General features: G+C 44.5%; 1 protein-coding gene across 2 annotated transcripts in view; it reads left to right on the top strand.

The window, feature by feature from the left end:
- Positions 1–27,366, top strand: part of LOC115058016 (receptor-type tyrosine-protein phosphatase N2-like) — a 148,492-nt gene that overhangs the window by 80,756 nt on the left and 40,370 nt on the right. The window lies entirely within an intron of this gene.

Genomic DNA, 27,366 nt, shown 5'->3' with positions numbered 1-27,366 from the left:
ATGCACTCAAATGTCAAGACGTGTGAGAGTGCAGATTCTGGAAGTCCTGGTTTCCTGCCAGTCTCTTGCAGTTTGAAATTATTATTATTATAATTTTTTTTTTTTTTTTTGGTGGGGGGAGCAGTGACTTTAAGGATTCACGTCTAACAGCCGTTCAGACGAGACTCCGGAGATGTTCCACCGCTCGGTGGTTGCTAGCTGTTGCCTTCTTTACTTGCTGCATTCATTTGGGCTCACTTATTTCCACTCCGACTCTGAAAGAGGATGCTTGTTTCTGACGAAGACGGCAGCTTGAACTGCTGTTTTGTTTTTGTCCATTGTTAAGGATCGAAGGTTTTCAACCAGACTTTGAACCCGGGCTGCAAAGAATCCAGAGCATTCGTGAGGTCCAGACTGGGTTTCGGGTGGTGAGGCCTTGCTCTCAGACTATCACTGAGGTCCAAGCTCTGGACGATTGTTAGGAAGCTGACTTTGTACACAGAGGCAAAAAAGATCTCATCCAAATTTCTTCTGTAAAGGTTGAAGATGCAGTTATTGCAGTTAAGATTCTCATTAAGAAAAGGTGAAACCCATATAGATAGTTTGTGTGGATTTCTTCCTGTCTGTTGTTAATTGTGTTTATACCATCAATTAAAATTTTAACTGTAAAAAAATGCTCAAGAAAAAAGACACCAAACAATATTAATGTTTGGCACCAACCTCGTCCTCGCTCCCTCTTTGGTTTCCTTCTCCAAGCATTGCTATTCTCCACCATCTCTGTGGTAAATAGGCTGCTGAGCGTGTGCGCTCTCCTATTGATCCCAGAGTTAGTCCGTACCGATGACAGCGCACCATTCACAACGCTTATCAAAGTGGCAGCAGCGAGGGCGGAAAAAAGGGCGAGGGAGGGAGGGAAGTGAGGAGAATGGGGGAGGGTGGAATGGAGGGTCTATCACGGTGATCGATACCTCGGCTGCAAACGGGAGCAAAATATGACCAATTGAACCTTTGTAGTAAAAGAGAGCGACGGAGAGAGCAGAGAAAGTCTCTCCATCACGGGCTGCCAGATAGAGCGAAAGCAGAAACCGGTCTGAGACTCTCAACCTGCAACACGACATCCATCATCACCCCATACGGTGCTTATTATAGTTTTATCATACACTGTAAAATAAGAATATTAGCATACTACATCACTGCTGACAGGTCAAAAATACACACACACACACAAAAAAAGAAAAGTTAGTTTCTGAAGAATGCAGAGCAGACCATTTGTTTCCCAGATCAACTCTGAGGAAATTTCGAGCAGGCCTGCAGCTTTGAGTGTTTATTTGGCAGGCAGACAAATGAATTCTCATCTTCTCATCGATGCCTGCGTGTATCTGAAACGAAGATAACCTGAAAATTTATTGATCCCCGTGGGGGGAATTATGTTGTTGCAGCGGCAAAGGTAATGTGGAAAAATAGTGCTCCGTAAAACCAATAACGACAAAACAGTCGGACGGTAAAGCAGAACATAAATTACTGTGAGGTTGTAGGAATTTTGTTGACCTGACACTCCAGCTGAGGAATTACACGGGGGGAGAGCGACAGCTTAACCATGATGGAGGAAGCGGCGGCACACGATCACGATTGCTCACAACGCAAAAAATCAGTCGTTTGCGATGATGAGCAGGAAATATGTTAAGTTTCAGACAATATTCATGACGATTGCTATCATCTGGATTTTACTGATGTAGATTACAGACTTTCACTGTTTGATGATGATCAGGTGGTGAAAAGATGTCAGATAGTGTTGAAGTCTATGGGAAAATGTCCCAGTCTTTCGTTTACAGTCTTCAACACAACATGATAATTTTTTTAAATGATGCGCCATTTAGGGGGCGGGGCTTGACAGACAGTACCACCCAATGCTGAGTCCTCAGTTTTAAAATCACGGGATGCTTATAGCTAGCTGATGTACAAGCCAGTGATGGCGAGGCATTCATTTAGAGGACTTGTCGTTTGTCTGAATCCAAAAATACCTGTAAGTGTAGAAGTTGAAGTCATCAGAACCAAACTTCGTGTGTCATATAAATAAACTTCTCCAGTGCCTGGCCGTCATTTATATGACCTGTTTACTTTGCCAAGAAAGCCTGGCCCGAGTGAATGCGGATCCGAGTCCAAACAGATCCAAAGTCGTGTCTCGGGTTCTAGAGTTTGACGGACCAGTGAAGACCTCCGCCTCTCCGTTCCTGTGTTTCCGTCTCCATTAACTTCCTGAGATTTCAGAGGTTCGGTGAAGCATTGACAGCAGGCAACAGAAAATTACTTTTTAATCCCGAAAGCTGCAACACATGTAAAAATAAAAATATCCAGACAGGAGTCACCTTCCTTTTCGATAGACGGATATCTATTTATATAAATTTCTTTCAGCAAGGCTCCAGCGTGTCCACTCCAACCCTCTCTGAGAGAGTCGAGGCGTCGTGACCAAACTTCCTAATTTCTCACGCAGCGTGTTTCTGAGAAATGGAGGCAGTAATTTATTTTATCTTTTATCCCAAATTCAAGACAGCAAATGCAACTTCAGTAAGCAGAGCTTTACTGTCATTGTACCGAGATACAATGAAATTTTGGAGGAGATATCTGCTCTCTTAATTGCAGGCAATTTTCTGAATAAAGGACAGACACTTGAATCAATCTGGGAAAATGCAAAGATAAAAAAGAAAAAGAAAAGAAAACATAAAGGGAGCAGGATGTGTTAGATCTCAAAACAAATCTCATCTGTCAGAGAAATCCACCGGTTGAAAAATCAGTTCATTCAACATTCATTTTAAAAACCTGTTCAACACTTGAATCTCAAATTAAACGGCTTTGACAGTAATTGAGAACCACAACTGTCAGATTGCTGGGTTGTCTGATTCTCTGCTTTTTGAATCAGCCATCTATAATCTCAATCATTGTACATTGTGAACTGTAGTCCTGCTCCTACACAGTTTCAGGACAGCAGCATTTCAAAGAGCTTTAAAATTCTCCAGCAGAAACAAAACAAAGAAATAAATAATAACTATGCTAAAAGAATCTGTCAAAGAGAAGATCTTGTATTTAAAACGGGAAAAGAGTTCAGCACAACCTTTTGTGCTGCTCCAAGGAAGAAAGAAAGTGATGGGAGCTGATTCCAAATATTAATTTAAATGGTATAAGGATGCAGTTGGATTGACTGAACTGGTTCCCTAATCCAGTTCTGAGCTGTAGGTATTATCTCTGGTATCAATTCAGTTTCAAGTATGAGCAACAAAATAGAATATATTACGATATAAATAATGATGGATAACAAAGAGAGCTCGTTCCATTAAATGTATATATGTGTACGTATCAGAGTGGTAAGCACAATATCAAAAGGTATTTTGAACACTAGGGAGAAGACATTTTGATTAGATGTGTGATATTAAATAATATTAAACGGCCAACAGCAGTGCGACAGGCGGACCAGCAGATAATTTTTTTAATTTCATTCTTTCCACAGTGAAGACTTGGTGGCTTTGATAGATTACAAGCCTTCATTAAAATCCCAAACGTCCTCCTTTAAGTTCCTTAAAAGGTTCACACGACACGCTGCTGCTTGTTTAATGACTTCAGGTCGCCTTCATTTTCCTCCAGGCTGACCGCCGTTACCTCACAGGGGCTTGACGATTGAACACGGCCTCATCGAGGCCACGGGGAAAAAAATCTGCACCGCGGTTTCTACACCGAGACTTGAGTCCAATTAAGAGAGAGAGTGTGTGTGTTGGGAGGGAGGAAGGAGATAAGGTTGCCGTGGCAGCAACCAGATTATAATTGTCCTGGAGTGGCACTAATCCCCCTCCACCCTGACCAGCTCGCTTTGTTCACCGCAAATCAAGGCGCATCCAATCTGTCTGTCGGAAAGAGCCATTTCACAAATAGAGGGAGGCAGGGAGGAAGGAAGGAGCTGATGAAACAGAAGGAAGAATAAAAAAGTGCAGCAGTGCAGCACACTTTTCCATCACCACTTAAAAAAGTCACCACACAAGAATACGGAGCAGCTCGAACGCTCACGTTTGCTCAGGAAAGCCGGCGGCTTCAGGTTTATTCCACCGTCGAGAATTTGAACTCGTCAGAGGAATCAACTGCCGCCAAGTTTGTGTTGGTTAAAACTGTCTTTGAGCCTGAAAGGAGGTCCCCGTCAGTTCAGATATCAGCAGAGCATCTCTGCTTCGGATTGGAGATTACAAAAGGCTTTTAGCTAGCAGGCATTGGACGATCTCACGGTCCAGGATCTGCTGCGTTTCTCCAGCTGGATGTAAATTCAACCGGCACGCTTCAACGAAGACATTTGTCCCAAAAATACGAGACTTCTCTGAGCGTCCACAAGGCAGCATCGCCTGTGACGTCCAAGGTGGTAAAGCCAAGAAGAAGAAGTTAGCACTACTGGCTCCATGTCAGCGTGACCCTTTTTATTCTGCCGCACATCTTAAGGCTTTTTTTTTGGGGGGGGGTATCACCTACATCGAGGTCTCAAGGGAGCACCAAAAGATTAAAAGCGCCGCAGGCTGCTGACTGATACATTTCTGCTCAGGATGGAAACTCCCTCGACAAACTGAGGACATGCAGACCTTTGTGTGTTTGGTGTCACAGATGGTCTGATACCTGGTATGAAAAGCAAGTAGACGTGGTCAAGTTGAGTTGAAATGTCTCTAAACTCCGATTTGTTGTTTTAGAAGATGCTGAGAAGTAGCCACTGAGGTATGACGCTTCGTTTGTTTCAATAACAGATCAGTCGGATCTGACAGATCCATCTGATCCCGGCTGGGATGCTCCCATTTGACCCTTTTTCCTTTTGTTCCCATCTCCTTTAAGTCTCTGACCTTCAGACACTCGAAGGCAGGAGGTTAGTTCGACTGGATGGTCCAGCATATAAAACCGCTGACTTGAAGTTCACATCCTGTCAAAAGATCTGTTTTCGTTTCTATAAATGTGATAAGTTGGAACAACGTCCTGTTTTATGTCTCAGTTTCGGGTTCTAAAGCCTAAAATGCTGTAAAGCTCGACATGGAGGGCAACTAATCCGACCCTTTTGATCCTCGAACCGGACCTCAGTCCGGTCCTAACCTTGGATAAAGCTGCTGTAGTGTAAACTCAACAAGCTAAAACAGTTTCACTTGTTTAAACACAACTGTTCACTAATCTTTTCATGCTACAAACAGATAAAAACTCTCAGTCCAATTTGTGCTTTTGTCACATTATCCAGTGCGTAGTGATGGAATGTAATCTCTGCATAATCCGTTTCCACAAGAGATAATCTGGATTTCAGAATTCATCCTCATTTCACAATATTGCTGGGGCTCTTATGGAACAGAATTTCTCACCCGGCAGCGTTGTTTGTTGTCTCACTCTGCCCACTGAGCCACATTGAGCGGCTTCCATAATGATTTCACTCACAGTGTATTCTTGTCTGCGGTTTCTCTGGTTGTGGGGGAGAGCAGAGTGATAGCATCGGTCGTAATGACACAGTATTGTTGTTTGCTGCCTACCCAGGTGCCTGAAAACAGAGCTGGATTTGAATGAGAATATTCATGAAGTAGACAAACACACACACACACACACAGACTGGATCAAGGTTGTCTGTTCGCCGCGGCGCCCTGTTCCACCTGTAATTTTCATCACAAAGAGGGAAATAAATCATAGACGAGCAGAACAATGGCGCACGTACAAGCTTGTATACATACGTGCATACGCTGTGTCCCCTGTGTGTTAGCGTGAAAGTGCACCTGAGTGTGTGTGTGTGGGGATGCTTGTGCTTCCATCTGCACCTCCTTCCATACATATTCAAATGGCTCCATGTGAAAAATTGAATCGAGAGGCTGTTGAAGTGCTGGCTCTTCTTTTTCTCTGCGGCCGAGACACGGCGCCCGAATGGCCTTTGATATGGTAATAACAGCTCACCACGGGGGCCCTAAGGGCCAGATGCATGCTGGGATATATCCCAGGTGTCTGTCAGGCTGTGTGGTCTATCTGGTTACGGACGGCAGTTTGCTGTCCATCCGCAGCGGTTGTGTCACATTTGCAGTCTCATCTTTTCGATGCAGAGGCAGATCGAGGTCCAGATTACCTGAAATTTCAAACTTTTTCAAAAGTGTTTGTATTCTAATAACATTCTGCCGCTCCTTGACAATATGCTGTCCGCCCGATTTAGAGCAGTGTAAGAAGGTTATATTATGAGTCATTAACTGTGACAGCCGCCGCTGATCAGCGCTGCAACAATATTTCCCTCTACTGATTTATAGATTTAAAAAAGTCATTCTTTTCAGAGAGTTCAAAATTTTCTGATCATTTAATGACGACCCCTGCGATTACATAATTAGTGTGGCTTTATGAGTGTGTAAAGAATAGAGTCAGAGGACCTTGTTGATATTTCCAAAGCTTTTCTACCACATTTTTAAGGAAAATATATTTAGTTCAACATTAGCCTGTTTGCAAAGACACTGATTGGGATAATCAATCAATCACTCTCTTCCTTTTTGTCTGCGATCGTGGCAGCATGAATACAACATAAGACAGTGAGTTAGACAAAAAGCCTGTTCAGGACACACTCCAAAAAAAAAAACAAAAACTTAACCCCAGCAGAATGGAGTGAACGCAGATAATGATCCAGAATTTTGACAAAATGGTGGATTTACCAGCCGTAGAACTGGACTTGTCGTGGTTGCTATTGGCAACAAGATGCTCAACAGAAACCAACTGTTGATGGCAGATCTCAAAGGTCTGAGTGGACACTAGAATTAGCACCCTGTGGTCCACCATTTTATGTAGTTTATGTAATCAGTTATCGGGGGGTGAGAATAAAGTGTAAAGATGGATCATTTTAGGTGCTGAGCCGGCCCTAAAACACAGATGGGCTGGTTCAGAAAAAGACGTGATGCTTCAGTAGCTTTTGACTGACACCACTGAGGCCACGAGTTTCTCTGCCGTTTTTGATTTCTCTCCCAAAATAATGGCTGGCATAGTAAAATCTGAAGAGAGAGAGTGCTGGAGGCGAACCGTCTGCCCAACTGTGGCTTTATTAGAAATCAAATTCAAAATGCGACACATACACCTTTTAAGAGGAGCCGTTATCTCCAGGAGTGTCTGCGTCGTACCTGGGCCCGGTTGGTCTCTGTGCTCCTTGTTCCGACTGTAAGCTGGATTTCTGCAGACTGGCAGGCTGCTCACGGGGCTGTGGACGCCCGCTGGGCTTCCTGGCAAGCAGCGTGGTACTACAGACAGCTGGCATACAAGGCTCACACCCCCTCAGTGTTTATCCCCAGGTGCTAAATAGGCTGTTAGGTACAGTGGAGGTCATCTGGAAAGGGAAGGAAGTGAAAGCCCAGAATTTCAATCCATCTCAACCATCCAGATCTCTTGTTGCCTCGGACAGAAAGAGCTCCCGAGAGGTTCCGCATGAGCAAAACAAGGCTCGGCAGCGTGTAACGACAGCAGCACCAAGCCTGGTATTAAGCACCTGTAGGCTCAGTCTAATGTGAAGACCAGGCTGTAATTTGGAGTGGAGGACACACTGCAGTGCTGTTGTCTGTACACATCAACGAGCAAATGGCCCGATGCTCCGAAACGGCCCGTCTCATTAACTACTTCTCACGCCTGATTAGCCAGTGGCATCTTGGTATGATAGTTGGCAGGCAGTGTCGTCCACTCACTCGTTAACATAAACAATATCAGCAAATGTAGAGGAAGATCAGGACGTGTGTGTGTGTCAGAAACAGTCATCTGGCAAAAGAAAATTCTCCATTCAAGATGTTTCTACAGATTTTCAGCTGGAGGTTCCTCCGGCCTCTTCCCTCAGTTCGAAGTAGCGACCCCGCCGAGGCAGGGGCCGACACGTGCACTCATCTCCGTCACCATGGTTACTATTGTAGCAATGATGTCATCAAAAGTACCTGGTTGGGTTTTTGAGAACATGCTGATTTGGTTTCAAATGAATTTCTCCTCAACATCAAATGATGTGTGTCACTGTAGTCAACGGAAAAAAAAAAACAGCAACAAACAATCAGTGATGATGAAATCACCACAAACTGCGACTTTCATGTGGGAGTAGATCACAGCTGTCCTGCGTCACATTCCTGCGTCATCGATGACGTGGACTATCAACTGCATCTCCAGCCGTCGTCGACCTTTTTCACAATTACCTGTATAGCTAATACAGAGAGAGTCAGCGGTTCAACTTTTGAGTTCAGCTTTGTAATTCTTAAATAAACCAAACTTCAGAGAGATGCTGGATGATGCAGACAGAGAATATATGACGCTGGCATAAAGAGATTTTTCCAACTTCAGAGCAACTTAAAGGCCAATTCAAGAATAATTGAAAATAAATCTCTTTCTGAACAGCATGTAACAGGTTTCAGAGAAAACGTACATTATGGCCTATTTCTGAAAAGTGTTTGGTTGTTGTTAGCGTCTCCTCCTCGGCACATCTGCCTTCCCCCAAGTCCCTTCTCCTCCTGGTGATGGCAACGGCGGCACCACACACTGTGTGGCATCTGCAGCTAAAGGTTTCTGTTAGCTGGGAGGCTGGCTGCTCGTCTGTGGACACTGACAGGCTGCCTCCGAGACGCTCCCCAGGTGGGCGCGCAGAGGTCTGTCAGGGGCCGCGGGCTCGGCCGTGATTACCCCCGCCCACCTCAGCGACCATTACGAGCTCCCCACAATATCTGCCTCCCTCCGTGGTGTTAGCAGAACGTGTCTCGGGGCCTGGCTGATGTGCAGTGCTGCAGCTGACAGACAGACAGAGCTGATGTGCAGTGGTGGGCTGATCTGTTTGTACAGCTGTGGTGTGGTGTGTGTGTGTGTGTGTGTGTGTGTGTGTGTGTGTGCAGGTGGCGTGCAGAGCGGCGCCCGAGGGAATACAGAACGGGTGAACATCTACATAATCACATACATTTCAGTCACATCCACAGAAATACATACAAACCTGCAGAGGAATAAACAGACTATAAATAAATTGTGTCTGTGTGAACGCAGCGTTACAAATGTACAACACTCCTCAAACCAGAACTCTGGTCTCTTTAATCGACTCCCTTTTTATTGTTTATTGATGAATTGTTTGTTATTTATCAGACATTTGCTGCCTTTCTGCGTTTTTGTGTCACTGAATAAATCTGAATTTGAATAGGCCCATCCAAATCTGCTTTTTGAACTTATTTAGATTTTTGTACAAGCTCTAATTAATGATTAAGACAATTTCTGTGTAAACTCTATTCAGACTATGTAAATCTCTCCCCTCACAGAAACGTTTGTTAATGTCCATGTGGTGTTTTAATGTAACACATAATCATATCATGCCACAACGTGCCATCGTGAAGGCGCCGTATTTTCACCTCGAACTGAACCGTCAGCAGTCTCGTAAAAACAGTTCCAGACAGTCGCTGATCATTCCGACTCTCACAAAGCAGTCAACTATTTTCAGGAAAAGTTTCAAGTCTTCCGTAAAACGTGATGCTCGTTTTTTTAAATGACGATCTATTTAGAGGAAAGTAGACCAGAAAGCAGGGGATGGATTAGGGGGTGTGGCTACGATGTGATTGACAGACTGTACGCCACAATCAGGACAGAGTTCAGAGCAGGTTGGTCCATCACATCAAATGAATAATATCCTTAAAGGTAGTAAAATCAAGTGCAGGATCTCAGCCAACTAAGACGTCTTCTTTGTGCCACAGAAGCAGGTGAAGGTGAATATCAGACGTTTCGGGAGCGTTCCTCCTACTCATTGGCGATTAAGTTTCCGTGTGCCCACAACTCAGACACAAACTGTTCTGGCACAGAGAACTGACAAAACACCGGCACCGTACCTGACCCGGTCGTCTCCCAACAAAAGGACTCTGGGGGATCTCTGGGGATGTGCAAGCGTTATATCAAGGAAATGTGTGCAGCTCTGAAAGGAAAAGCAGCTACGTTTTAATCTGGAAAGGCGAAGCGAAGGTCAGAAAACAACAGGAAAGTTCTAACACCTAAACAGACTTGATTATCTGCATTTCATAGCTGTTCAGTTATGTTTTTTTTTTTTTATTCACACCTCTGGATTGTTTTTTGCCTCCGATAATTCAACGCTGTCGGCCAGTATTTTCATTCTCTTGCAGTAGCTGGCTGGTCGTGTGATTGAAAATGGTCAAATTTACATTTCTGACGTTGAACATTTTCATCCGGAGACTCCCTTCCTGCGACCAGACCGGAAAAAATAAGCCGTCAGTCTGGAGGGAAAAAAAAAAAAAGGAAAGGTGGTGCGTGGCACATAAAGCCTCTGACGCAGAACTCACAGCAGAGTGATTCATCCTCACATTTACATTTTGCTCCAGACTGAACTGGACGCAACAGTAGAAACATGACATGCCTGCAGTAGAAAATCCTGCTGAGAGCCGCCGGGACTCAAAGGTCACTGACGGTGTCGTACTGAGCGGCTCGTCTCCTCTGCCAGCCGTCACTGCACGCGCTCAGAGGCTTTTGTTATCTGCTACGGGTAAAGAATCCGTTTGACTGCTCACAACTGGTGCTGCAGCAGCTGTGGGAACATTATGAGGCCTAATGAATCAGTAATGATCAGAAAGGCACGGTGGTTAAAATGTATACAATTAAATGATAAAACAGAATCACAAATTGTGTTGTGTCCCTTAGTTTTCATTTCCCTCACATTGTTACCTGAATTATGATTCTGAACGTAAATTTTAATGGTAAAGTTTAACAAAACAGTCCAAGGTTAATAGTTTGGGTTCGTTTTCAATCACATCACTCTTCAGGATTTGGTTTACAAAATGAATGGCTTTGGAAAATAAAATATTAGTTTGACATTACCTTTTAAGAGCTTTCAACAGTTTTGTGTGATGTGCTGTCCCGTCATGGAAACAGATCTGAGTGCTCCTGAAGAGGCTTCACCTTGAGCGTGTTTATGTTCATGTTTAATTACAAAAATAATGCTCACAAAACTTTTCGACACTTTATATTTTTAAGCCCGTTTCTGACTGGATGATAATTTGTGTGCCACATGTTTGACTGACACACAAACCTAAAGCTTCAAGATCCTTTCTGCTTTGATTAGCCATCGACCTGACTGCGCTGTTTGATGAGATAATTGTGCAAATGGTTTAGAATTAATTTCCCTCCGTGCTGTTGTTTATTCCCATTTACAGTCGCAGCAGCAAACCGTACTACTCATTTGTTCTGTCGCTGCTCACCATTGGGTTGTTCCTTGTGCATATAATGGACTATTTAATTCGTATTACAGTTGTTTGTCTTCCTCCTGTTGGCTAATGTAGCTGTTCTCAGTCGCAGCATGAGATGTGTGCTGAGCAATTAGCAGGGGTTAATGCCCCACCATCATTTCACTGTTAGCGCCGGTGTGTCTGTGCCGATCACAAGCCGTAGGAAATGCTTTTCTATGCTGATGACGACTGTGTGTCGCCGCAGTAGGTCTGACCTGATCCACAGTTAGACGTCCTGTAAGGTGGAGCAGGTCGAGCTGAAGTAGAAGTAAGCAGAAAATATGCACTATTTGGGGAGTTAAAGTCTGGATTCATCTGAAAGAGGAGATCACCTGGCTTTTTTAAAAATATATATCCATAATAAGAACGTGAAGAAGTTACATATTTTGGGTTTAAGAGTGAAAAACCGTCTCAGTGCAGTTTAGCATCTCTTCTTTTCTGAGTGATTGTGTGAAGATCTGGATCCTAGTGGGTTTGGATTTGGGTTTGGGGTGTGGCTCAGGGTGGGCACACAAAGTTCCAGAAGTCCTGACTGCTGGTTTTAAAGGTTTCTGAATCCAGGCAGTGAGCATTTCTCTTTGGACTGAGGGCTTTGATACTTTCACTGGATTAATATAGAACCTAGACCTGGTTTAGAATCAGAGAGCAGATGGAGGTCTACTTTTAGACAATACGGGACCTTTGATAGCTTCAAAGCGTTGAGTCACTTACTTCTAAAAGTTTAACTTCTCAGACGGACCCTGGTGGAACAGGAACCGGCCGAAAGTGGGTGTACATTCGGCTCCTATCTAATCCAGTTTTAGCTTTTTGCAAACACCAACAGACGGGAGTGTTAACAAAAGCATCCACCGGCTTTTGTGTATATTTGGCTTCATTAGCGAGTTCACAGTGAGCCATGAAAGACCAGGAGCAGGAAAGTGATGATAAACTCATCGTCCGTTTGCTACACAAAATTTTTAAGAAAGTTTAATGGACCAGACATTATTGCAGTTCAATCACAGCTACTGCTGTTCCCCAGCAGTCTTTGCTCTTTTAAAAGTGCTCTCCAGGCAAACAAGCCACCGCACAAATAATGTTTTCGATCGAACAATCTCCCATAGCTCTGACCTTGGCTGCTTTTATCAGGTGATGAATACTTTGAAAAGATTGCATTGTTTTCCAGACCAGTGCCACTGCTTTTAAGCCACCACCACCCCCCAAACACTGCAATCATCTCTACCTTAAAGCGAAACCACACACAAAAAGAGAAGAACAGATAAAAGATAATACCTGATTTTAGATTTCTGCAAATTGATCATTTCATCCATTTTTAGAAAAAGAGCACAAATAATAAAAAAAAAGACATGAATGTTGATGGAATTTTATCTGTGTTCTCTCAGAGGACATCGAAGACAGCTGCCTGAAATCTCAGGCCCTGACAGAGTTTGCCTTGGCTTTGTCAACACTGAGGGGGGGGGGGTAATTAAATTGTCTGTGTTTTGATAATACTTATAACCACCCAGTGTCTAACATGCACCCACCATGAAATGAGAGTGACGCCGAGTGTATTGGATGAATACCTGTCTTGGAGGTGTCTGTCACGAGCGGCTGATCGCCAATCAATTAGAAAAACACCATGATGGAAAGTTAATCAGAGCATCCACTGCAGTGAAAATAGAGGGCTGTGGAGATGCTTCTTGTTTATCTTGTACCGTAATACTGTAAAAAAAACAACAAATGAATTACTTCTACTTGTTTTAATGTGTGAAAAAGGTGAGGCGCTGACTCAAGCTAACGGCACAACCTTTTCGTTTCATCGCAGCAATTTTTGATCTCAATTTCATGGGAAGTGGAGCTAGAAATGACCAGGAATACAATTTAAAAACATAACAAAAAAAACAAAAAACAAAACTGCATACTTAAAAAAAATTTTTTTTTTTTAAATACGATGACATTTTTTCTTTTTCATGTATATACACACATACACACATTTTTATTTAGTTTCAAAAATGAATGAAAGGGTAACATGTAAGTCACTCATAGTCCAGATCAGGTGTGTTCAGAGTTTTAGGAAGTTCTTTACTGCATCTGAAGATGACACAAAGACAGGAGTTGATGTGAAACTTCAACACTCCAGATCATGAACTTTGGGATTTTTGGGATCAGTAGGTTCAAACATACTGCAAACAGTCATACGCACACTCGCTGCTGTGGTAAGACTTAGTATATACTGTAGAGCCCAACAGATCGAAAAAGATAAAGCAGGAAAAATAATCTTGATGCCTTTAAATTAAAGTTGAGTTGCACGTACACAAGTATGGAGACGGAGAAGAATGTGGTAACACACAAACTCTGAAAACCTTCAGCAGCAAGAAAGAGTCGTAACCACAGATCATACAAGTTCACAATAAGTCAAAGAGTCAAAGACTGTATAACCCAGAGCGCCTCAAACTAAGAAGGCAGGAAAGGGTTTGTGTTTCAGACAATAATAAACATCATTTGTCTGCTTGCAGTAAAATATTCATCCATGCTGTCAGAGTGTGGGACATTTCAAAGCTCACAGGTCATCAGAACTTGTCGTCTGTAACCTTCTCTTATTTTATTTTCTTTAAAGTTGACATTGTATTTGCAGCTCCCGTCTCCCGCCCCTCCTCGAACGGGGGTCACACCACATTACTCAGGCCGTAAATCCTCGCCACCTTGTCCAGACTCTTTTCTCCCGGCGAGAGCTTGGCCGCCAGCACGCGCCGTCTCATTAGCATTGGCTCGGTTTCCTCAGATTAGCCATAATTAAAGTGTGAAATTGGAGCCGTTACCTTAAGTCAGGAGGCGGCGAGGGCACCATGAGCTTGGTGTCAGCGCCGGGCGGGTGAGGAGAAGGAGGGCAACGCTGCCATCCTGGCTCGCTGCCACCGGTCCTGCTTTCAGCCGAGCAGACGGCCAGATCAGGAAACCGGGGGATTCCCAGTGAGAGGTTCTGCTCCGGGATGAAACGGCAGAGTCTGTTTTTGAATCACACAAACTCACTATTGATGCAGTGACACTTAACACACAACGATCAGAACAAACTGTTGTCTCCAGAGCTTTGGCTTTTGTTTTCATCACATTACTTGATGTTTTGTGATTTTGAACACATTTCTATTCCCATTTTTAGACACTATCTTGTTTGGTAATAAATAATTACTTCCTATTTGTCAACACCACCTTCGTCTCCGTTAACATACATTGGAAATGTAAAGAAAAAAATCTGAAACAAATGCTGGATCATTAGTTTCCCATGATGCATTTCATCAGCACCTTTTATTTTACCCTCCATTTTTGGTTTCAGTTGATGCGTTTCCATCCAGAAAGCCAGGAGTTATTTTTCACTGAACCGTGTGAATTTCAGTTTTGTGTCCATAACAGTTTATTTGGAGAAGCTACGTAAAACAAGCTTCTCCTTGTTAATGTAAATTCTTTCCTCTTGATTTAAACTCGTTTTTGATTTCCATTCATCTTGACCAATTCCACATCAATCTGACATCGACATCAACACTTGAAAACATCCCGAGTAAATAAAAATTTGAAACGTCCAGCGAGTCCCGGTGAAGTGCAGGCAATTTTCATCAAGCTTATCAGAAGCAGCACTCTTCGCGTTTTCTCTGAGATCCAGGCTGCCGAGGATTTAGCCGTGTTAATGCTGCATTTAATCGGTTGATTGGTGGTTTTCGTTGTCAGGCCTCCCAGTCATCCGACACACATTCACTCACAAGTCACATCCTGACTTCATGATGCAATTTCTATGTAACAAACATTCATTCCACCGCAGAAACTCTCCCTGCGTGCGTGCCCTCTGAACACACGTCGACTTCCTTCATATCACAAACTTCACACAGCGGCTGAGGTTTGATGTCGTTTCTCTTTCTTCTGCAGAGTTCATTTTATTCTTTTTTCATTTTAAACACAGTGATCTTCAGTAAGGTTGTCAACGAGGAGTTGATCAAAAAGTTCTCTTTAACATAACACAATAATGAACCGGCAGCTAGGCACGCTCATTGGTTGTGACATCACCCACCGGAGCCAATAGGAGCAGAGACGTGACTGTAGATATCACCGACAACCACATTCATGAGTTTGTCCACTGAGATCAGCATCACACACGACAAATCGGGGCTCCTGAAAAAAGCGAAACGTCTTTTGCTCTGAGGACAGCGTGATATTTGGAGGTGCACACGCCGTGGTGGGCTTTGGAGGTTTAAATCACGAAGCGAAGTGATCAGAGACGGCTCTCAGTGTGTGAGCGGCGGCGAGGAGGTGCACCACTGAAACGCCCGGCAGCCATGTTTAGGCAGGAGGTCGTCCCACTGGAGCTGCACATTTGAGGGGCGGGTGGGATGCGGTGGGAGGTGAGAAAGGAGTATGTGGTGGGGTGGGCCCTGGGGGGTTGTTGTCATGACGATGACATGGGTCTGGACCGATGGGTGCAGCTAATGATGAATAATTATGCAGGATTTTTATTTTTGCTTTTTTTTTTTATGCTGCTGTTCTACTTTTTATACCCCCCGTCCCCCGGCTTTCATTCCCTCCTGTTGTGAAAATTGTGACCTCGCCCCTGATTTCCTGGTGTTTGGCAAAACAAGAAATGACTTTGATGAATGGAGACTAAATGGGTGTTGCAGAGAATCCTTCTGCCTGCAGTAACAACGCTCCCCTCAGGCAGGGTCGCTGCCATTTTGTAAGACGTGCTCTCCGGGTCATATGTATTTAATATTCCACGCCCGGCTGTTTGCAGCCTTGCCAAGTGCAGCTAATGGCACCACGCTAGCTTTTGCACGGTGCATTAATGCCGGCGCCGGGCTCCGCTGATGAATTTAAACACGCATTATAGCAGGAAGGTCGTAGTTAAGGTATTAGTAAATTAGAAGGGGAGATATTCCGCTGGATTGTGTTCCCACATTCAGATCAGAATTAGGTGATCAAGGATTTCCTATAATAATGATAATAATGAACTTGTGTCTCTTTTTTATTTCCGTTCAGATTTTTCCTCAAAGATTTAATGGAGGACATTTTGATACGACTTCTTTCTGTGAATCACCGGATGTGAATAAAAGAGGCACTTTAATCCAGAATTACAAAACATAGAGACGCTCTAATTTCCCTCCTGCAGTGTCCCACCATGTGCCAGGATCATAAAATATTTGATTTATAGGCATATGAAGTTACATGAAACATATGAAGTCCCCCATCAAATCGAGAAGTAGAAAATAATTATAATTTCTGATTCACACAGCTCCTGCTGATTCCTTTTCATTTTTCTATCCTTCAAACTTCCATCCATCGGTGACCAATATTTTGGTTTCTAGAGCCAGAAGGAAGACATGAAACTAAAGGACGTTTTCCCACAGACTTCAATACACTTTTCAGCCTCTGTCTGTACAGGTGCAGTCTCTGTCTTAGCTGGCCCTCTAAACAATAACGCAAAACAGACCGACACCAACAGTGTGTTTTCATCAACATTCTGACTTCCGTACCACAACTGTGACTCAAAAGACGGAAATGTTTCAGAGGAGACTCGTTCGTTTGATTCTGGACACAAACATTTCTAAAACATGAGGGAATTTGTCGGGGACTATTTTCAGCGGTGGATTAATCCACATCGGTTCCTTCTGGCAGCAGCAACGGTGTGTTTGGGATTGGTTCAAAATAAACTACAGAGTGTGTGTGTGTGTGTTCATAGTAATGAAACAGGGACACACAGACCTACAACTGAAACCATGTCTGTTATTATCGTATCCATGACAACCAAGGCTCAAGACGCCGGGGGCGTCAGGTCGGAGGGCTGGTCCGGTTTGGAGGACTGGTTCTGGTTTAGAGAGAGCTGGTTCAGATTTTGGAGGACTGGTCTCTGATGAATGTTGTTTGTTGTTTATTATGCAAAAATTCCTGAATGGTTTTCTGTGGGAACCAAAAACATCAACATCAAGTTACATTTGAGGGAAGTTCAGCATAAAACCGTCTCTTCAACCTCGGACACCGTTTATAGCTGCTGCTCATTTAAACTCAAGGTTTTGTTTCCTTTCAGCTCAGAACGCGCCGTGAGAGAACTGAACCTCCTCTTTCACTGTCAGCTTCACATATCGGTCCTTTTTGTGAATATCAAAGGGCCACAGAGCTCAACGCCAACATGAAAATATGTGCAGAAAAACAACACACACTATTTCAAAGAAAGCACACACTCAGGCGCACAGTCATGGACACGTATACTAAACTTCAACCGCCACACGTGTCCTAATCAACTCTCAACTCCTGCACACATGAACTGGTACTTGTTCCGCATATACTGCCTCAAACATGCCATCAGTCCCTCTCACACACACACACACACACACACACACACACACCAATGCGCACACTGGCAGGCAGGCAGGAGGCGGACGTGTGGGTGATTGAATGTGAGGGAGAGGCGAGACGACAAGCGTAGCATTCACCTTGATCAGCTGCCTTTTCGTGGCTTTAAAGCACAGTGCAGGCTACTGCTGCTGCTCTATTTTAACAAGCTAATCTGGGCAACACACTGTAAGCACACACCCACACACACACACACTAAAAAACTCTGGCAGCTGTGTATGAACGGTATGTGTGTGTTTGTGGGTTTGTGTGCAGGGTGGACGGTCACCGACACATTAGAAGCAGATTAAGACCAAACGTCTGATAATTGGATCGGATTATTTCCAGCACTGTGTTAATCATACTGTCAGGTTTGTGTTTTCCTCTCATGTGTCATCAATATCTGCACTTCTGATATTATTTATTTATCTAAATTCAGGCAGCAGATCAACAGACACCACATGACCAAAAACGGAAAATGTTCCCCGTTAACTTATTCCAGCCAAACGCTCTCATCTCCGCCCAAAATATAAACATCATCTTCACACCTCCATCTTTTCAGACTAACGATGCAGCCGACCGTGTTCGCTTCCTGATTGCTGCCTTATTAGTCACAACGTGTCCTTGGCTGATTCTTCACGCTCCCGTCACGTCAGCCGTCTACAGGAGAGAAAGCAAAGAGCGTCAGCCTCGACGACCAGCGGTGAAAGCATCGTGGATAATGAATTACGAGCGCTGCTGACCTTGTTGTCTTTGCTAGCAGCTGTTGTGCCATTAAATCCTCTAACTCTGGTAATACTTAGTTTTCCACCGTTGTTGTTCTTTGTTCATGGTATTACCCGCAGAGTGGATGAAGCTATTTCCTGTTTAAAGAGGCATACGTATGTCTGGTGTTCCTGAACGGTCGTCTGTTTTTAAATACACTTTCTTCATGCCTTTATTATTTGGCTGGCGAGACAGGAAATGGGACAGAGAGAATGGGAATTGATGGGAATTCAATCTGGAGGCTTTTGCAGCCACGTGGGGTTATTAGGGCGCTCCGTGGAGATGAGTCCAGATACGAGGCTGAAAAGCTTACGGAAGGACATCAGTATGTACGAAGCCTGATCGGAGCTTCCGCTGAGGCTAATTTAAAGGCTGTGCCTGCTTTGGCATTGTTCAAAGAAACCAACGATGACTTAAATGAAGCTGAACCTGTAAAGAGCTGCAGGTGAGAAACATCCTAAATGTTCTGGTAGGAAAGTTGCTTTTCCAACCTCCCTGTTGGCTGCAGGTCTGTTTCGGTGGGGCTTCGTCTGTTAAATGTGTGTTTGTCAAAGGAAGAAAAGAAAACAATCCACTGGGACTCACAAGGAGATGTAAAATCGGCTCTAATGATGTGAGAAAGAGTCATTGTTATCACCTTCCCCTCAGTCTGCATCTCTGAGGAAAATAACCCTCAATTTATTTTGTGGCGCTCTCAGGCGTTTTCCTCAGAGCAGAGAAAGATAGCTGATAAAGGTGATGGCTGAAGGGGATCCATCCGCCCGTCCGTCTGTCCAATCACACCAACCTGCTGCAGAAAAGACTCCATTTGATGTTTGCATGAGGCAGGAAAACAGAAAACGTTTCTCTGCGCTTCTGGACAAAACTTGGCTCCTTCAAAATGTCACCGCTCTGAACGGTCTGAGCACCGGTCAGATCGAGCTGTTGAAAAGAGTCTGTAGCTCCGAGATCAGCTGATAGCGTAAACATAACCGTGAATGTTTTTTTTTTTTGTTGTTGTTTGTTTGTTTTTTCCTGCCAAGTTCTGTTACATTTAGAGATGGCTCAGACCAAGTCCAGGTCTTTGTGGAAACAGTATTCCCTGATGTTAGCATTCAGGAACAAAAACCAGTTCAAGGTGTTGACCGAAATCTGAATCCAGACCAGCATCTGAGGGAAGAGCTGGACCAACAAGGCTGATCGGTCTGAGGTCCAGAATTCAGACTGTCCTCTTTCAGATATATTTCCATGATGGACCAGAGCTGCTGCGTTCCAATGGAGAGTCGCACAATTATTTTCACAAGATGTCGGGAAAACGTTTTGCATATCGAAAACAATTGGCTGCCTGGCAGATTTTCCAGCCAGAGCAGTTGGAGGTGGGGTGACGGCAGTCGGTACACGGTTTCTTAAAGCTCTTGGGGTGCAATTGGGCCGCTGAGACGGAGCTCACAGACTCGGAGCAGCTGGTGGTGAGACTGTCAGGAGAATTGTTTCATGCTCCTCTCTCCGACTGCAGGGGGAAGACAGTTACATCGGCCTCCACTGTCAGGCCATTTTCCAGCCTGTGAAGTGATCTTAGCTACTAGTACAAGACAGAGTGTGTGTCTGTGTGTGTGTGTGTGTGTGTGTGTCTGTCTCTGTCTGTGCTGTAGGAAAACAGAACATGAAGAGGAAAAGTTGTGGGCTTCAACTGTGTGTTCACGAAGTGATGTAGTAGGAATATGGATTTATATACAAGGACGTGTGTGTTTGTGTATATTTGTGTGTTTATGTGCATGCATGTGTGTGTCTATTGTTTCCAACTATAAGATTTCAGAACATTTACATTATTATAGCGCCACCTGTGGGACAGTTTGTGTCATTTGTAGTGCAATTTGCAGCCGACCTGCCAGTCCAAATTTTTTGCAGAGAATAACAATAATTCTCGTAATGACAAGGAAAAAAAAACAATAGTGATGCGGCGCCATTCACTGCTCGGGCCCCTGAAAAGGGAAAATATGGACACAAAAGAGAAAAGAAGGAAGGAAAGCTGGCTGGAAGAAGAAAAGACAGCACCGTCGTTTATGAGTTTGTTTTGTGCTTTGAGTTAAAGCTAAAACAAACAGAAAAATAAGCCACAGAGGTGACAGGCGGTTTCTGAACTTCGGGATTGTTTTGTGTTTGAAGCCTTGAAATAAAGAGCATCAGTTAAGTCTAATTAATCATGGTCAGTGCTGTTTGGACGTTTTCCTCCTGTTTTCTGTAAAAGTGGCCTCACGTCGTCGTCCTCAGGCCTCAGCTGTGCAGACTTTCCGTTAAAGCTTGTCTGCCGTGGTGCAAACTGCGTGTAATACCTCATTACGGTCCGTCTGTCAGTCAGCCCAGATGTTATTCTTGCTTACTGTATGTCGAAGATTTATGTCCCAGGGGGCATCGGGGCCGAGGGGCTACCGTATCATGAAGATGATGGCTCTTTTGTCTTGGGTGCCATCCCAGAAGACAAGACGAGCGGGGGCAGGAGGCCGGGTCACAGGAATCCAAAGTATGTTGCACTGCACAAAGGACATCAGTTTGGTGGGTCCGCGGCTGAATGAGCTGTCGTTTTGGTCCAAAAAAAAAACAAAAAAAAAAACAGAAGAGAGCTTTTCATTCGGTATCCGTCAGCGAGCGTTTGCTGGTACGTGGACGACGGCCGCCGACGGCCTGACAGAGCTGATGCCTGCGTCGCTCCGGAGCTGTCAGACCCGTCTGTTTTTGAAGGGTGTGGGATGAGTGATGTTTCCCAAGCTCATTATGTGGAGACTGCGTCTCGTTGGGGGCTCTCTGAGCGTCCAGCTGGGAGCAGCGGTTAAAATCATCACCGGATCAACAGTTAACTGGCATTGTAGTATCAAATACTGTTGAAAGCGTTAAAACACCAGTTCTACGGCTGAAAACAGCTGCTGGATCTGGAGCTTGATTTTGGTGAGATACCGATTGAGCCAACACCAACAGACCCAATCGTTTTGCTTTTGAGCACACCTTGTGACAGAACGCTCTCCTTTTATTAAATTAAGGGAAGCACTCGCACTAATCAAATCAATAGTACAACCACTGATGTCTGAAAGCAGTTTCAACAAGGTGTCAAAACAGATTTAGCAGCGATTTCCTGACGAGTGGCAAATTGAAGTAAAACCCAACATAAAGTGTCCTCGCAGACAGCTGGACCAACTTATGCTGCCGGAGCGGCTTCGGCGGGCTTTGCCATCGATTCTACTCATCTGTGGACTGAAGCGTTGACGTCTCAGAGTGGAAATGTCTCATCGTAGGATCAGTTCTGTTTACGCCCTTTTACAACTTCTTATCTTCCATTGTGCCCTTCACTGGGGGGAAACCCCTGATACCATCTTCCAGCTGTTTTACTGTGCCAGGAGCAGGACAACAAACCGACATGACAGATCCTGATTACAGATTAGAGCTAACATGGCTGAAACGCATTTGGCGGCAACACAACACTCCATTTCCACAAATCTATTGCCTCACAAAGCACATCCTCTTCTTTTCCCAACAATAAAACTACGTGCATGAAAATGTGGCCTTGTAACGCAAACTGTTCACCGATCAATAAAATATCTCGCCCTGTGTTTACAAAACAGTAAATTCAAAGAGTGCTGATGTTTTCTTTTTCCCATCTCGGACTTCTCTGTCGCTTTCAATGCTGCTTAACTACCTTTTTTTTTTGGGGGGGGGGTTCAGAAATTAGCTTTGTTAACGTTGAACTTCAGAAACGTGAACTTGGCGATGTTGGATGAAAACAAAACCAGACTGTAATTTCATGTAAGCTTAAAGAGCTCAACACAGTGATGCTTCAGGAAACACACACAATCAGACAGAAGAGCTCCATCAGTTTGACAACGTGTGCGCTGAAAGTACCAACAAATGTGCTTCAAAAACACAAATGATAAGAATTTTTTCAGAAATGGAGTTCAAATGTAAAACCAAAACCACCGTGTTGGCCAGCATCAGCAGCTCGGTTCTGCCTCTCCTGAGGAAGAACTCTGATCTTCCCTGTCTCCCCGATGACAAGCCGGGTCTGGACGGGTTCTTTTGTTTCCCGATGTCCTCCAGAAACTCCTTCGTGTTTTTGATATTGTGACAGCCGTGGTTAGTCCACAGCAGTCTAAGAGCCTGATAATAATAATAATGATAATAAAAAAAAGATAATTAAGAAAAGCGATAAGACACTCCCGTTAAATCCTTTCTTCCTTCAGAAGTCACAGAGAGCGTCTCAGCCTGGTTCAATCACTTTTTATTGTCCCCTGGAAACACTTGGAACAGGATTTGCAGCGCATGAGTTGTCAAATAAATGAATAGCGTTTTGTGTGTTTTCTCGAGTTGCAGTGCAGCAGCAACAAAAAAAAAACAAAACAACAACAACAGCAAGAAGAATTGTCCCTGTATGTGTTTTTAGCTCGATTTTGGTCTCCACCAGCTTCTGACCGGCTCCTCTTTGTTCATAACCAGGTTCCTGATTTCATCAGTCTAATGTTGTGGCGAGAAACGGTGAGCTTAGCAGATAACCTTTCACAATAAAAGACTTTTCTGTGAATTCAGGAGGTGAAAGTTCAGAGACGAGTCGAGGCGGCTGTCGTTGATGCAGACAGAGACAGAGAGAGCGGCAGCAGGTAGAGGTGGAGGCGGGGTTGCGTGTTCTGGGTGGGGGCGGGGCAGGTTGGTGCGGTGGAGAAGAGAAGTCGGTTTCCGTGCTGCTGAAAAGGGAAAGGAAATGAAACGTTGGCGCCCAAAGCCTCGGCCCTCTCCCTCCTCCAGTCTGCTTCGCTTGTGTTGAGAGAGAGCATTGAGAGTTGGGTAGGTGGTGATGGAGGGGGGGGGGCTAGAGAAGTATTAAGGAAAGAGGGGGCTACAAACTGAAAGACTGACCCCCCCCCCGCCTTCCAGCACTCACACACACAGCAGAGCAGCGTCCTCACTGCCTGCCACCTCCAGCTGTCGCCAAGGGAGACAAAAGGAGGTGTGGGGGTGTCCGTGAAGGAGTTGGAGGGAGTGGGGGGGCGTTGAATAGAAAACTGAAGAGTACCCCCCCCAACACTCACACACACGTACTCTTTTAGAAAGGACCTTGTCATCTGCATCAGGCAGCATCTCCTTTTCGCCCCCTAAATTTCTTTTCTCAGCTAAATTGCAAAGACTGGTAAGATGACACACACAACTACACACACACACACACACACACACACACTTCATCCAGATGCTTAGTGTTGCACGGATCTATATCCATCAATGTAACACAGACATGTAAGCACACAAACACAAACACGTACAAATGCATACGCACAAAGGTAGAGATAAACACACACACACACACAAAGGTGACGACAAGTACACCTTCTAACCTCCTCCATGTTTGTTGCAGCTGTTAGTTCCATTGGTCTCACTGCCTCCTCCTCCACTCTGCAGCTAATAACTCATTAGGCCTATTTGTTGATTAGTCCTGGGGGTGTCCGCTGCGTGTGTGTGTGTGTGTGTGTGTGTGTGTGTGAGAGAGACACCTCCATGACGAACAGCAGAATCGTTGCTGTCATCTGCACTTTCTCAGTGATGAAGAGCCTGATGATGAACACACGGACAGTCAATAAATAACTAATTTAAAGGAAGGTAAAGAAACCGAACTGAACTGCGGCTTCATCTAAAATACAACAATCATTTGTTTGACATGGATCATCTCTATTTTGCAGTCAGATGTTTGCCGTTAAATCTGCTTATAAATAACCGGAACACATTTACTTATTTTTGAATTTTAATAATAGCAGAATTAATACTCTTAAAAGAATTGGTCATGGATTGACCCTAAAAAAGGACAAACTGTTCCACAGCTGCACTGATTCTACATCAGTCAGGTGTATTTTTTACATTTTTCCCATCATCTAACTGTTTCACTGTTTATATAAATAGTTGTTTTCCCAAAGACTGCTGGACCGAGGGGACGGTCGTCTCTTTCTTTAATCGAGGAGACATTTTCCCCCCGTTGGGATCTATTGGCCATTTCACAGCTGAACGACTTGAAAGCACAGAAAGTCTTTGACGTTGAACGCAGCAGATTTTCCAACAACTACGCAAAAAGATCTTCATCGTAACAAGTCAACCCCCCCGCCCTTCAGCACTGCAGAGCCTCTTTGCCGCCGCAGACGTCTGACCAGAATGGACAGAATGTGTTTGAAAGAAAACAAGATTTAAAAAAATAAAAAAGACAAAAGTCTTAACGATTCATAAGGAGGAACTTTTTTTTTTTTTTTTTTTTTTTACCCCCGCCTGTCCTTTTTTTTTTTTTTTGCCCCTCCTCTCCCCCTTCCATCCCTAACCTCCTCTTCCTCTCTCCTCCTGTCGGCAACATGTGGAGCCGTCGCCATGGCAACGAGGGGAGGTGACATGTGCTGTAGACAGGCAGGGAATGGAGGGAGGGATGGGAGGAATATAAGGAGGAGTCCCACGGCGCACTTTGTGGTGTTGCTCTCTCTCTCCCTCTCTCTCTCTCTCTCTCCCTCTCTGTCTCAGTAAAAAAATAAAAAAAGCATCTCATTCCTCTCCGTGGAAAGCTGTGGAGGCGACGGGTCCTCTCCTCTCCGAGCATGTGCTCAATTGCGTCAAGGAAAAGACCGGAGAGAAATCCGTTGGTGCATTTTCCTCCTTTCTTTTCCCTTTTTGGACGAGGGAAGAAGAAGGAGAAGACGGAGGAGGAGGAGGATGAAGAGGAAGAGAGGAAGCTGGGAACTTTCTTTTTTTCTCATTCTTGTCAAAGGAGAGACAAGGGAATGATGGGAGGAGATGAAACTCCCTCTCTTTCTCTCTCTTGTTCTCTCTCTCTCCCACTCAGTCACTCTCTCCTCCTCCTCCTCTTCCTCCTCTTCTTCCTCTTCCTCCTCCTCCGGTGTGGAGCCATCTCTGAGTTGCTGGTGTCGGTGCAGCCGGAGTGGAATGGGAAATAGACGTGGTGGTGGAGGTGTCTGTTGCGTTAACCTCGCCGTGGATTTTTGGTAAGATTTAACCCTTCTTCTTCATGACGATGTGCTCATCTTCCTCACAACCTGAATATAAAAAAACGACGGGTCTGTGCTCATCTCCTCATTCGTTCCTCTGTTGGATTGATTAGTGTGTTGTGCACATTTTACTCACAGTCCCCTTATTTTATTTTTCCTTTGTTTTCCCAAAATTCAACCTTTCCAATCATCAGTTTGCTTTTACCCCCATCGAGTCGTGACCAGAAACAACTTTGCTATTTCCAGAAATGGACCAATTTTTCCCCCAGAAAACTCGAATTTGTTGATGAGCGTGAGCAGCGGGGGCGTCCATGGAGTTTAGACTCTGATTGACGGCGCGCCCTGGTCAACGGGCGTCACGCAGCTGCATCTCACTGTTAACGTTGCAATAACATTCAGTTTAATGGGATTTACTGCCGCTCCCTCCAGCTGCACGGCGGCACAGCTGGAGCGCAAACTTTACAATCGCATTGGTGTTTTTTTGTTTTGTTGTTTTTTTTAATCTTGCGAGAGTCGATATCCAACTTGGAGGATCCTGATTATTACAGTGTCTGAGGTGGCTGGGAAATTTGTCTGGATGAGATTTAGGCTTCCAAAATGACATCGATAGTCTTTGTGTTTGATTTGTAAATTGTGCTGAGATAAATTTTACAGTATTTTGTTGAGCTTTTATGCTAAATTGTGTGTGTAGACTTCTTGCTTATGCAGAAGTGTATTTGTGTGTGTGTCTGTGTATGAGTGTGAGCATGAACAGTGTTGGAGTGTGTGTGTGAAAAATGTTACCCAAGTCTGTACAAGTGTGCGCCTGCAGAAGTGAGCAGACCAGATATGAAATCGGTGTGTTGAGTGTGTGTAAGTGTCGGCGGTGCGTTCCCGTTGGCTGAGAGGTTTTGTTGAAACCGCGGCTGAACTTTTTCAAAGGCCCGGGATGAATCGGAGGTGAGGGACACATCTTTGTTTCCTGCAGCGGTCCTGGTGGTGGGAGACAATAGCCGGCCGCCGCTCTCCCTCTGACCTTTTTTCACCCATCCTGAATAAGCCAGAGCCGTGCAAATCCATCTGCCTTTTGTCTAAGGGAGCCCGGCTAATCCACACCCCCTGTTCACACACACACACACACCAGGAGATGTAACCCCTCCACCACTAAACCACCATCTCAAAAACTACACACACACTTAATTCTGCACTTTCCCGCGCCGATTTCTCTCGAATGTCATTTTGCAATCGATTTCAGAGAGCAGTAACGCTGCCTACACATCGCACTCAGGGAGGACGGAGCTGGAGCCAATTTTAACACAAAACTGAATCCAAAAATTCACCAATTAAAAAAAAAAAAAAAAAAGAAAGGGAGGAGAAATGAAAAAACAGCAACACTTCATTTTCCCCCTCATTTTTCCTTTTTTTTTTTTTGGCTCAAAGACGCCCGTCTGTCTGAGGAGTGTGTCTGAAATTTGCTGAAAAGGGCTGAACCCAGCAGCGTAACCAGCCAGCCAGCATCCTTGACGGACTGTGGTGGTGATGCTTTTCAGAAGCAGTTGATCAGGAGGAACTGCTGCACCCTGTATGTCAAATCACGTCTGCTCATGTGAAGTGAAGAATTTGCTATCTTTTTTTTTTTTTTTTTTTTGTATTTTGTGGGAGCAGATGGACAATAGCGGTGGCGGCATGAAAGGAACTCCCTTCTCCTTCCTCTGAGCCTTTGGGGGAGACAACATTTTCCTTTCATTTGCAGCCACTCGCCCAAATAGACTTGATCCAAATGTTTGATTTTCCTCCAGAAACAACTGTGTCATATGATTAAAAAAAAAAAAAGTCCAATAGAGGATGGAACTGATTATTCTTTTCCTGGCAACACAAATGTTCCTTCTCCTTTCATTTCCCTCCAATGAGCTGCAGTTCACCTGCGATCCAGCCCTCAGCGTGTAATTTCATTGAAGGTGTGAAGCCAACGTAGGAAGAGCGGAGAAAGGCCTCTGAGCTGCAGGGCCCGGCCAGATGACCCCCCCCGCATACAAACGCACACAGATACAGGCATCAGACACTTC

The sequence above is a fragment of the Echeneis naucrates genome, chromosome 17, assembly GCF_900963305.1.
Source record: "Echeneis naucrates chromosome 17, fEcheNa1.1, whole genome shotgun sequence".
NCBI classification, from domain to species: domain Eukaryota; kingdom Metazoa; phylum Chordata; class Actinopteri; order Carangiformes; family Echeneidae; genus Echeneis; species Echeneis naucrates.
This window is presented reverse-complemented; position numbering and strand designations above follow the sequence as displayed.